Source organism: Lepus europaeus, chromosome 6 (assembly GCF_033115175.1).
Source record: "Lepus europaeus isolate LE1 chromosome 6, mLepTim1.pri, whole genome shotgun sequence".
NCBI classification, from domain to species: domain Eukaryota; kingdom Metazoa; phylum Chordata; class Mammalia; order Lagomorpha; family Leporidae; genus Lepus; species Lepus europaeus.
The window spans coordinates 21,991,787-22,003,451 of NC_084832.1; the positions used below are offsets into that span (position 1 = coordinate 21,991,787).

Sequence of the window (11,665 nt, forward strand, 5' to 3'; positions counted from 1 at the left end):
AACTTGCGTGGAATAACTTTTTCCATCCTTTTTATTTCAGTCCATGCATATATTTATTGATGAAGTATCCTACTTATAGGCAGCATATAGATGAATCTCATTTTTTAAATCCAGTGGCCAGTTTGTGTCTTTTAATTTTAGAATTTTGTCCATTTGTATGCAAGGATATAATTGATAAGTAATACCTTGGTCCTGCCATTTTCCACAGATATTCCTATTGTTTTAAGATTTATTTTATTTATTTGAAAGACAGAGTTACAGAGTGAATTAGAGACAGAAAAAGAGGTCTTTCATCTGCTGGTTCACTCCCCAGATTGCCGCAAGAGCTGGAGCTGTGCCAATCCAAAGCCAGGAGCCAGGAGCTTCTTCCACGTCTCCCACATGGGTGCAGGGGCCCAAGGGCTTGTTGTTAAGTTGTACCCTTAGAAGCAAATCCTTACAAATGTATGTAGGACTATACTGCTTTGCAGTTGAGAGATTCATATATTTTACAATTACAACTTTATGATCTTGGTGATTTTTCCCACTGTGCCTGCATTCCTACCCTCACTCCCACACCCCATTTCTCTTTTCTTTATTATCCTCACTGTTATTCTTTACTAAGATATATTTTTAATTAACTTTATACATACATGATTAAATCTATGTTAAGTATGGTGTTCAATGAATCATATGAAAGAGAAAAAAATATAAGAAAAATATTATAATGGAAAAGATAAATAAAATATAGAATAATAAGCTGTTCATCATCAGTCAAGAAGGGCTATTCTTAATCATTGCTTCTCAAAGTGTCAATTTCATTTCTACATGTTATCTTTCATCTGCTCTATTAGTTACCACATGTCAGGGAGAACATAAATAATTTGTACATCTAGGACTGATTTTTTTCTGTTAAGTATGATGCTTTCCAGTTTCATCCATTTTGTTGCAAATGACCAAACTTCATTTTTTTTTTTTTTTGCAGCTCTGTAATATCCCATGGTGTACATATCCTATAGGTTTTTTTTATTCAATCTTCAGTTGATGGGAAGTTGGGCTGATTCCAGGTCTTTACTATTGTGAATTGAGCTGTGATAAACATGTCAGCAACATTTTTTTCTATTTTTGAGGAGAATGTATTTGGTATTTTGATTGGTATAAATTGAATCTGTAAAGTGCTTTCAGAAGAATGGACATTTTGATGATATTGATTCTTCCAATCTGTGAATATGGAAGATTTTTCCATTTTTTGTGTCTTCTATTTCTTTCTTTAATATTTTATAATTCTCATCATAGAAGTATTTGACATCCTTGGTTACATTTATTTGAAGGTATATGATTTTTTTTGTAGCTATAGTGAATGGGATTGATCTTAGAAGCTCTTTCTCAGCTGTGGAATTGTCTGTGTATACAAAGGCTGTTGATTTTTGTGTGTTGATTTTACATCTTGCTAATTTTCCAAACTCTTCTAGGAGTTCCAATAGTTTCTTGGTGGAGTCTGTGGATTCCCCTATATATAGATGAATGTCATTTGCAAATATGGAAAGTTTGACTTTCTTCTCAGTTTGTATTCAATTGATTTCTTTTTCTTGCCTAATGGCTCTGGCTAAAACTTCCATGACTGCATTGATTAACAATGGTGAGAGTGGGCATCCTTGTTTGGTTCTGGATCTCAGTGAGAATACTTCCAACTTTACTACAATCAATAGGATGCTGGAAATGGGTTTGTTATAAATTGCCTTCGTTGTGTTAAGGAATGTTCCTTCTATTCCTGATTTGCTTAGATTTTTCATCATGGAAGGGTGTTATATTTTGTCAAATGCATTTTCTTTCTTTCTTTTTTTTTTTGACAGGTACAGTGGACAGTGAGAGGAAGAGAGAGACAGAGAGAAAGGTCTTCCTTTTTCATTTTGTTCACCACTCAATGACCGCTGTGGCTGGCGTGCTGCGGCTGGTGCACTGCGCTGATCTGAAGCCAGGAGCCAGGTGCTTCTCCTGGTCTCCCATGTGGGTGCAAGGTCCAAGGACTTGGGCCATTTTCCACTGCACTCCCAGGCTACAGCAGAGAGCCTGACTGGAAGAGGAGCTACTGGGACAGAATCCAGTGACCCGACCGGGACTAGAACCCAGTGTGCTGGCACCACAGGTGGAAGATTATCCTATTGAGCCATGGCACCTGCCTGTCAAATGCTTTTTCTGAGTCTATTGAGGTAATCATATAGTTTTTGTTCTTCAATTTGCTAATGTGATTTATCACATTGATTGATATGTGAATGCTGAACCATCCCTACACACTAGGGATAATTCCCACTTGGTCCTGGTAAATGATCTCTCTGATATGTTGTTTGATTCAATTGGCTAGTATTTTGTTTAGGATTTTTACATCAATGTTCTTCAGGGAAATTAGTCTGTATTTCTCTTTCTCTGTTGTTTCTTTTCAGGTTTAGGAATTAAGATGATGCTGGCTTCAAAGAAAGAATTTGGGAAAATTCCGTCCCTTTAACTTGTTTGGAAAAGCTTGAAAAGGAATACAGTTAGTTCTTTAAATGTCTGGTAGAATTCAGTGGCAAATCCATCTGGTCCTGGGCTTTTGTTGTTGTTGTTGTTGGGAGAGTATTTATTACTGTTTATATTTCCATCTTAATTATGGGTCTGTTTAGGTTTTCTTTGTCTTCATAACTCAATTTAAGTAGGTTGTATATGTCCAGGATTCTATCCATTTCTTCTAGTTTTTTTGGCATACTGCTCTTTGTAGTAATTTCTGATAATTATTTTTATTTTATTTCTGTGAGGTCTGTTGCTATATTTCCTTTTCCATCTCTAATTTTGTTAATTTCTTCTTCCTCCTTTTTTTCTGGTTGGTTGGGCCAATGGTGTGTCAATTTTATTTATTTTGTCAATAAAACAGCTCTTCTTTGTGCTCATCTTTTGTATTGTTTTATTGGTTTTGATTTTGTTGATTTCTTCTCTAATTTTAATTATTTCTTTTCTCCTACTAGTTTTGGGTTTAGTTTGCTATTGTATTTCTAGGTCCTTGAGATGCATTGATATCTCATTTATTTGGTGCCTTTCCAATTTATTGATGTAGGTGTTAATAATTATAAACATTCCTCATAACACTGCTTTTGCTGTATCACATACGTTCTGATATGTTGTACTGTCATCTACATTTGTTTCCAGAAATCTTGTGATTTCTTCAAATACACACTGTTCATTTAGGAGCATGTTGCTCAGTCTCCATGTGTTTGTATATGTTCTGGAGATTCCTGAATTGTTGCTTACCACATTCACTCCATTGTGTTCCAAGAAGATGCATTGTATGAATCTGATTTTTTGCATTTGCTGAGACTTGCTTTATGGCCCAGCACATGGTGAATCCTAGAGAATGTTCCATGCACTGGTGAGTAGGATATGAATTCTATGGCTGAAGGAAGGAAATCTCAATAGATATTTGTTAGGTCTATTTGGTTTAGAGTTTCCTTTCTTATTTTTTTCCTGGTTGATCTATCCATTGCTAAAGGTGTGGTATTGAAATCCCCCATTACTATTGTATTTATATCTATTTCTCCCTTTAAAGCATTTAATATTTCTTTTAAATATTCCATTGCCCTATAATTAGGTGCATATGTGTTTATACTAGTTACTTCTTCCTGTTGTATTCATCCCTTGGTCATTACATAGTACCCTGTTTTGTCTATTTTGATAGTTTCTGTGTTAATTTCTATTTTGTCTGAAATTAGGATGATACTGTGGTTCTTTTTGGTTTCTGTTAGCCTGGATTATCTTTTTTTCCAACCTTTCACTTTCATCCTGTGAGTATCACTGGTGGTGTGATGTGTTTCTTGTAGTCAGCAAATAACTGGGTTTTCTTTTTTAATCCAGTCAGTAAGTCTGTGTCCTTTTTTGTTTTGTTTTGTTTTGTTTAAAGATTTTATTTATTTATTTTGGAGGTAGAGTTATATACATTGAAAGGGAGAGACAGAGAGACAAGTCTTCCATCTGCTGGTTCAATCCCCAGATGGGCAAAATGGCTGGGGTTGCGTCAATCTGAAGCCTGGAACCAGGGGTTTCTTCTGGGTCTCACATGTGTATGCAGGGGCCCAGGGGCCTGGGCCATCTTCTACTGCTTTCCCAGACTATAATAGAGAGCTGGATCAGAAAAAGAACAGCTGGGACTGGAACCAGGACCCATATGGGATGCAGATGTCACAGGCAGAGGGTTAGCCTACTGTGCCACAGATCTGGTCTCCAATTTGCCTTTTAACTGGAGAGTTGAGGCCTTTTACATTGAGGGTGACTATTGATAAGTAAAGACTTTGCCTTGCCATTTTTCCTTTAGTATTCCTATTTTTCTAATTTGAATTTCTTTTGCACTTTTGCTGGGAGTTTTTCTGCTTTCACCTTCTTTTGTAATGATGACCCTGCCTTGTGTGTAACACATCCTTAATCAGCTTTTGTAAGACTGGATGGATGGTGATAATTTTTTTCAATTTCTGTTTTTTAATGGAATGTCCTTATTACACCTTCATTTATAAATGAGAGCCTTGCAGGGTATAGTATTCTGGGCTGACAGTATTTTTCCCTCTCTACCTTTTTTTTTCTTCTTTTTGGCAGGTAGAGTTATAGTCAGTGGACAGAGAGAAAGGTTTTCCTTCCACTGGTTCACTCCCCAAATGGCCGTTATGGCAGGCACTGCACCGATCCGAAGCCAGGAGCCAGGTGCTTCTTCATGGTTTCCCATGCAGGTGCCTAGTAGTTTCTGTTTAGAGTTGGAATGTATCTTGCAATTATCTCCTAGCCTGTAGGATTTCTGATGAGAAATCAGCTGTAAGTCTCTTTGGAGATCCTCTGAAAGTAAGTTGACTTTTTTTCTTGTGCACATTTTAGAATCTTTTACTCATGTTTTACTATGGAGAGTTTTCCTACAATGTTTCGTGGTGAAGATCTTTTCTGGTCATGTCTACTGGGAGTTTTTTGTGTTTCCTGTATTTTGATGTCCCTTTCTTTCTCCAAATTAGGGAAGTTTTCTGTTATTATTTCACTGAAAAGGCCTTCTAATCCTCCCTCTCTCTCCATGCCTCAGGGATGCCTAAGACCCCTATCTTGGGTCATTTGATGGTATCCTATAGATCTCCAGCAGTTTTTTTTTTTTTAATTTTCTGATATCTTCTTGTTTTTTATCTGAAAATAAAATTTCCAGAGATTTGTCTTCTAGCTTGGATATCCTCTCATCTGCCTTACCAACTCTGTTGTTAAGACTTTCCACTGCATTTTTTTATTTGTTCTATTGAATTCTTCATTTCTAGTATTTCATTTTGATTTCCTTTAAGTTCTCAATTTCCTGGGAAAAATTTTCATTCATATAATGCATAGTTTTCTTTTAGTTCATGAATTTGCTTTTGAGGAACATAATAATTAGTTTTTTTTTTTTAAATTTCGTTTCTGGCATTTACACAATCTCTTCATCTTCAGCTTCTAATATTGAAATGTGTAATGTTTGAGAGATTCATGGCGACTTCCTTATTATTATTTCTTGAATATTTTCTTGTATTTTTCGGCATTTGTTCTGGTGCTTCTGTCTTTGGTCTGCATCTCTGTGGCTTAGTGCGACATCTATACTTTCAATGAACACCGAGAGGTATGTGCTAGGTGGCCAGGGTACTCTGTTCGGTATTCCAGGGTGGGGCAAGTATCCAAGGTAAAACACTCATTGGGCATGGTAGCTCTCCTCTGAGCTGATGGATTCCCCAGTGTTGGTCCCCAGTGTGCTCAGCGCTCATCCACTCTGCTTAATGAACTGCACATTTGATCTGTGGAGCCTTTCCTATGAGTAAGGTTCGCTCTGTCATGAACTGTTACAGATAACCAAGGAGCTCAGGGAGTGTGGAGAGGGCCTATGTGGATGCCCCAGATCTAGCTACACTCTGTCATCTTACGCAGTCACTGTTTTCTCAGACTCAGCTTCCAGGGCTAGCCGGTACTGTTTATATGGAAACTCAGGTGTTCCCAGAGCCATTGTCTGTGTGTGTTCCTCCCAACCAGCTTCAGTGTCTGGTTTGTCTGGGCAGGCATCTTCCTCTCGGGATCCAAGCTTTCATTGTTTTCTGCGGTTTACTTGCTCCCTCAGTATGGATCTGGAGCATTTCTCTGCTCCTGTTGGGTCTGTGCTTGGATTCCCCCAGAGGTCTATCCTTTGATTGTAATTATTCCCCTTTTAAAACATTAATTTTGCCCCACTTAACTCAGACCATCCTGCTGCTATTCTGTCATCTTGCAACTTCTGTGTATATCCTTAATCCTGCTATTTTAGCCTGGCAGAACTGATCAATATTAGTAATTAGATAATCACAAATAGATGCATTTAAAATACCCTGCAAAGTAATCATACAATAATAAAAAATCTTAGTTTTCACATTGTTCCTTTTTATTTAATGTTTGAAAAGACTGGAATTTGAACAAGAGCAATAAACACTGAAAATCTTTCTTGCCCAAGCAAAAGGAAGTAATTATTGAGCAGCAGGTGTTAAGCACATTAGAAAGGGAGGGGAACAATAGAGAAAAAGACCTTGTGAAATCCTGTGCAGGAGGAAAACAGTAGAAACTGAGAAAATGTGTTTTTTGTTACTGATAATATGGATATTTTTATTTACATGCTTTTGTTTTAAATTGTTTTTGTGAAAATTGAGTATGACAGCTTCAGATATAAGAGCTGGTAGAAGACAGCACCCTTTAAATTTTACTCAGTGATGTTATAAGTTATTCGGAGCTCTTTAGAAAGATTTATGATAATAAGTAATTATTACAAAGCCTATCATTCTTGAGAACAAAAAGTGATGCTGCATTCATTTTATATGATTAATGATTCACGCATAATGAAGAAAAAAACTTCAGGACTAATCGACAATTGTAAATGAAAATGAACTTTATAAAGAGATTTTTCTTTTAATATCAACAAAAGAGAGAAAATCTGCATATGCAGGATATTTGCAAGCATTTACATCAGCTAACAAAAAACATTATATCAAATAATAAGACAATCTGTTAATTTGTATCATAATTAAAAATTCACATTTTGTAATCTCTCTGAACTCTAAGCACATTTAATACAATTTAGATGGTGTATTTATTTTACTACCTAAGATATGATATTAATGAATGGACTGATTCAAACCTCATTTGCATACTAAGTGAATATAATTAAAATCAGCCTTTCATTAAGAGCTCACATGGAAATATTTACTCTGTAGTGTGTTTGTTAGAAGGCAAGGAGCAGATCTTATTTTCAGTCATAGCACGTCAAAAATCAATCATATAAGGACACAGCTTAGGCATATTGTGTGCTTGATTCCTTGTCACTGGGCTTTGTCATTGTAATTATATATTTTGTAAAAGTGTGATCTAAACCTAATCATGTTTTTAAAACCTTCTAAACATAAGAGGAGAGATGGTTGTTTTTACTGCTGCTGTAGACATTGCCTTTTCTTTACTATGTGAATCTGCTAGCTTGAATTGCGCCTCTAAGTGGAAAAGAGGCATATTTCACTAGCCAAATACATATAAAAGTTAAAATATTTGATTCTAATGAAGAAAATCAAATTAACCCCTTCATTAAAGTTTTCTTTTAACCTTACTTATATTATAGCATGTTTATTTTTCTAATAGAATAAAAAGTTTCATTTCAATTAAAATTTTGCCAAGACAAAATCATTAGAAAATTCAGATAATATACTTTTCACAAATCAAATTGTAATTTTCTGCCTTCTTTATGATACATGGATCTTATGTGTTTGATTGCTTTTCCTATTTCTGACAGTAGCCAGTTCACTTTCAGTATGCTGGTTAGCAGGATGGGTTAAAACAGGGTCATTGATTGTGTGTTCTCTAATTAAATTTTAAAAGCTGTGTTGCTTTGGGTCTAGGGCTGAAATCTATATCTCTTAGCTAGCCAATGTCTCCTGAATATAGGTTTTCTTTTTCTTTGCTCTTTTTTCTTTCAATTTTTTATTTTCCTTTCTTACCTTTCCTGGTTCTATTCTCAGATGATTTGTCTGCTTTCCCTTGAAATACTTTCTCCTCTTGTTTCATATTGACTTCTAGTTTACTTATGATCCCGGATAGGGTAAAGCTTCATTGATTGTCTGACTCCAAACCTTCCTAGAGTTACATTGTGATCCTTGATCTCTCTTGATGTACCCTCTGAAACTGACTTCCTATTTGGATTCAATTACTATTTCCCTATAACCTGAAGTATCAAGTTCAGTGAAACAGACATCTCTCTTGGTCTCATGGTAAGAGCTATTACAGTACAGTTGTAGTCAAATTAGAATTAAGTAACCATAATAATAAAACTATGACATTCCAGTTAATGCTTACACTCCTTATATCACTGAACAAAGACAGGGATGTGTAGGGCAAATCTTCTTCCTTTTTTACATTGTTATGTGTGATCTTCATTCCAATTTTCCTCCTATTTATTTATTTATTCATTTTTTAAGGAATATAAATTTCATAAGTACAACTTTAGGAATATAATTATTATTCCCACCATACCTGCCCTCCCACCAATACTTCCACCCCTCCTCCCTCTCCTCTTCCCAGTCCCATTATCAATTAAGATTCATTTTCAATTAACTTTATACACAGAAGACCAACTCTATACTAAGTGAACAGTTCAATAATTTGCACACACTCGCACACAGACAAAATGTTTGAGAACTTGTTTCATAGTTAACTCTCATAATACAACTCATGGAGACACAGGTCCTGCATGGGGAGTTAGTGCATAGTGACCCCTGTTGTTAATTTAACAGTTAACACCCTTATGGCCCAGAACTGGCCTTGGAGCAGCTGTGGAGCCTGAGGCCGCTTGCCCTCCTGCCCCATGGAGCGGCCTCCGGGGCTGCGTCCGGGTGCAGGCAGGCCCTGGGAGATGCGGGAGCAGCTAGGCACCGGCGGCTTCGGGAACGTGTGCTTGTACCAGCATCAGGAACTTGACCTTAAAATAGCAATTAAGTCTTGTCGCCTAGAGCTAAGTTCCAAAAACAGAGAACGGTGGTGCCATGAAATCCAGATCATAAAAAAATTTATTTGAAAGTCAGAGTTACACAGACAGAAGGGAAAGAGAGAGAAAGAGATTGAAAGAGAGAGGTCTTCCATCCACTGGTTCACTCCCCAATTGGCTGCAAGGGCCAGAGCTGTGCCGATCTGAAGCCAGGAGCCAGGAGCTTCTTCTGTGTCTCCCACGTTGAATCATGCCAATGTTGTAAAGGCCTGTGATGTTCCTGAGGAATTGAATTTTTTGATTAATGATGTGCCTCTTCTAGCAATGGAGTACTGTTCTGGAGGAGATCTTCGGAAGCTACTCAACAAACCAGAAAATTGTTGTGGACTTAAAGAAAGCCAGATACTTTCTTTATTAAGTGACATAGGGTCTGGGATTCGATATTTGCATGAAAACAAAATTATACTTTGAAATCTAAAACCTGAAAACATAGTTCTTTAGGATGTTGGTGGAAAGATAATGCATAAAATAATTTATCTGGGATATGCCAAAGATGTTGATCAAGGAAGTTTATGTACGTCTTTTGTGGGAACACTGTGGTATCTGGCCCCAGAGCTTTTTGAGAATAAGCCCTACACAGCAACTGTTGATTACTGGAGCTTTGGGACCATGGTCTTTGAATGTATTGCTGGATATAGGCCTTTTCTACATCATCTGCAGCCATTTACCTGGCATGAGAAGATTAAGAAGAAGGATCCAAAGTGTATATTTGCATGTGAAGAGATGACAGGAGAAGTTCGGTTTAGTAGCCATTTACCTCAACCAAATAGCCTTTGTAGTAATAGTAGAACCTATGGAAAACTGGCTACAGTTGATGCTGAATTGGGACCCTCAGCAGAGAGGGGGACCTGTTGACCTTACTTTGAAGCAGCCAAAATGTTTCATCTTAATGAATCACATTCTGAATTTGAAGATAGGGCACATTCTAAACATGACTTCTGCAAAGATAATTTCTTTTCTGTTACCACCTGATGAAAGTCTTCATTCACTACAGTCTCGTATTGAGCATGAAACTGGAATAAATACTGGTTCTCAAGAGCTTCTTTCAGAGACAGGAATTTCTCTGGATCCTCGAAAACCAGCCTCTCGGTGTATTCTAGATGGAGTTAGAGGCTGTGATAGCTACATGGTTTATTTGTTTGATAAAAGTAAAACTGTATATGCAGGGCCATTTGCTTCCAGAAGTTTATCTGATTGTGTAAATTATATTGTACAGGACAGCAAAATACAACTTCCAGTTATACAGCTACGTAAAGTATGGCTGAAGCAGTGCACTATGTGTCTGGGCTGAAGGAAGATTACAGCAGGCTCTTTCAGGGACAACGAGCAGCAATGTTAAGCTTTCTTAGATATAATGCTAACTTGACAAAAATGAAGAACACTTTGATCTTGGCATCGCAGCAACTGAAAGCTAAACTGGAATTTTTTTCACAAAAGCATTCAGCTTGACTTGGAGAGATACAGCGAACAAATGACATATGGGATATCTTCAGAAAAAATGCTAAAGGTATGGAAAGAAATGGAAGAAAAGGCCATTCACTATGCTGAGGTTGGTGTCATTGGATATCTGGAGGATCAAATTATGTCCTTGCACAGTGAAATCATGGAGCTACAGAAGAGCCCCTATGGAAGACATCAGGGAGACTTGCTGGAATCTCTGGAACAGCATGCCATTGATCTTTATAAGCAGTTAAAGCACAGACCTGCAGATCATTCCGACAGCGACAGCACAGAGATGGTGAAGATCATTGTGCATACTGTGCAGAGTCAGGACCAAGTTCTTAAGGAGCTGTTTGGCCATCTAAGCAAGTTGTTGGGCTGTAAGCAGAAGATTATTGATCTACTCCCCAAGGTGGATGTGGCCCTCAGTAACATCAAAGAAGCTGACAATACTGTCATGTTTATGCAAGGAAAGAGGCAGAAAGAAATATGGCATCTCCTTAAAATTGCCTGTACACAGAGTCCTGCCAGGTCTCTTGTGGGATCCAGTTTAAAGGGTGCAGTAACCCCTCAGGCATCAGCATGGCTGCCCCCAACTTCAGCACAACGTGAACATCTTCTGTCATGCCTGGTAACTCCTCAAGATGGGGACACTTTCGCACAAATGATAGAAGAAAATTTGAACTGTCTTGGCCATTTAAGCACTATTATCCGTGAAGCAAATGAAGAACAGGCCGTAGTATGATGAATCTAGATTGGAGCTGGTTAACAGGATGATTTGCTACTTGTTCACTGTCCCCAAACTTGTGGAAGTTGTTGTTGCACGTGTTGAAACCCATCTTCAAACACGTCAACTGGAGAAATGGCCATGATCATAAACTGTGCACAATTTTATAAGCACAATATTTTGATTTTGAGGAATTTTGAGCTCTGAACAAATAGGATTTTATAAAAAGTCAATGGACTTTGTTTAAATATTTAATACTACAGCCACTTAGGATCATCTTTATGACCCATTCATCTTCAAACTTGATAAACATTATTTATTTAACTGACTAAAAATACCTTTTAAAGTTTTCACTTTTGACATAAAGCCAAACTTAAAAAAGAAAATCTTGTCTAAGATATTTTAAGTTGTCTACCTGTGTTTCTATGGAAGAGACTGCTCACAAGTATAATTGTACT

General features: G+C 37.1%; 1 pseudogene; it reads left to right on the forward strand.

Annotated features, from left to right (window-relative positions):
• Window positions 1–8,860: 8,860 nt before the first annotated feature.
• LOC133762270 (inhibitor of nuclear factor kappa-B kinase subunit alpha-like) lies at window positions 8,861–11,402 on the forward strand (annotated as a pseudogene).
• Window positions 11,403–11,665: the final 263 nt, after the last annotated feature.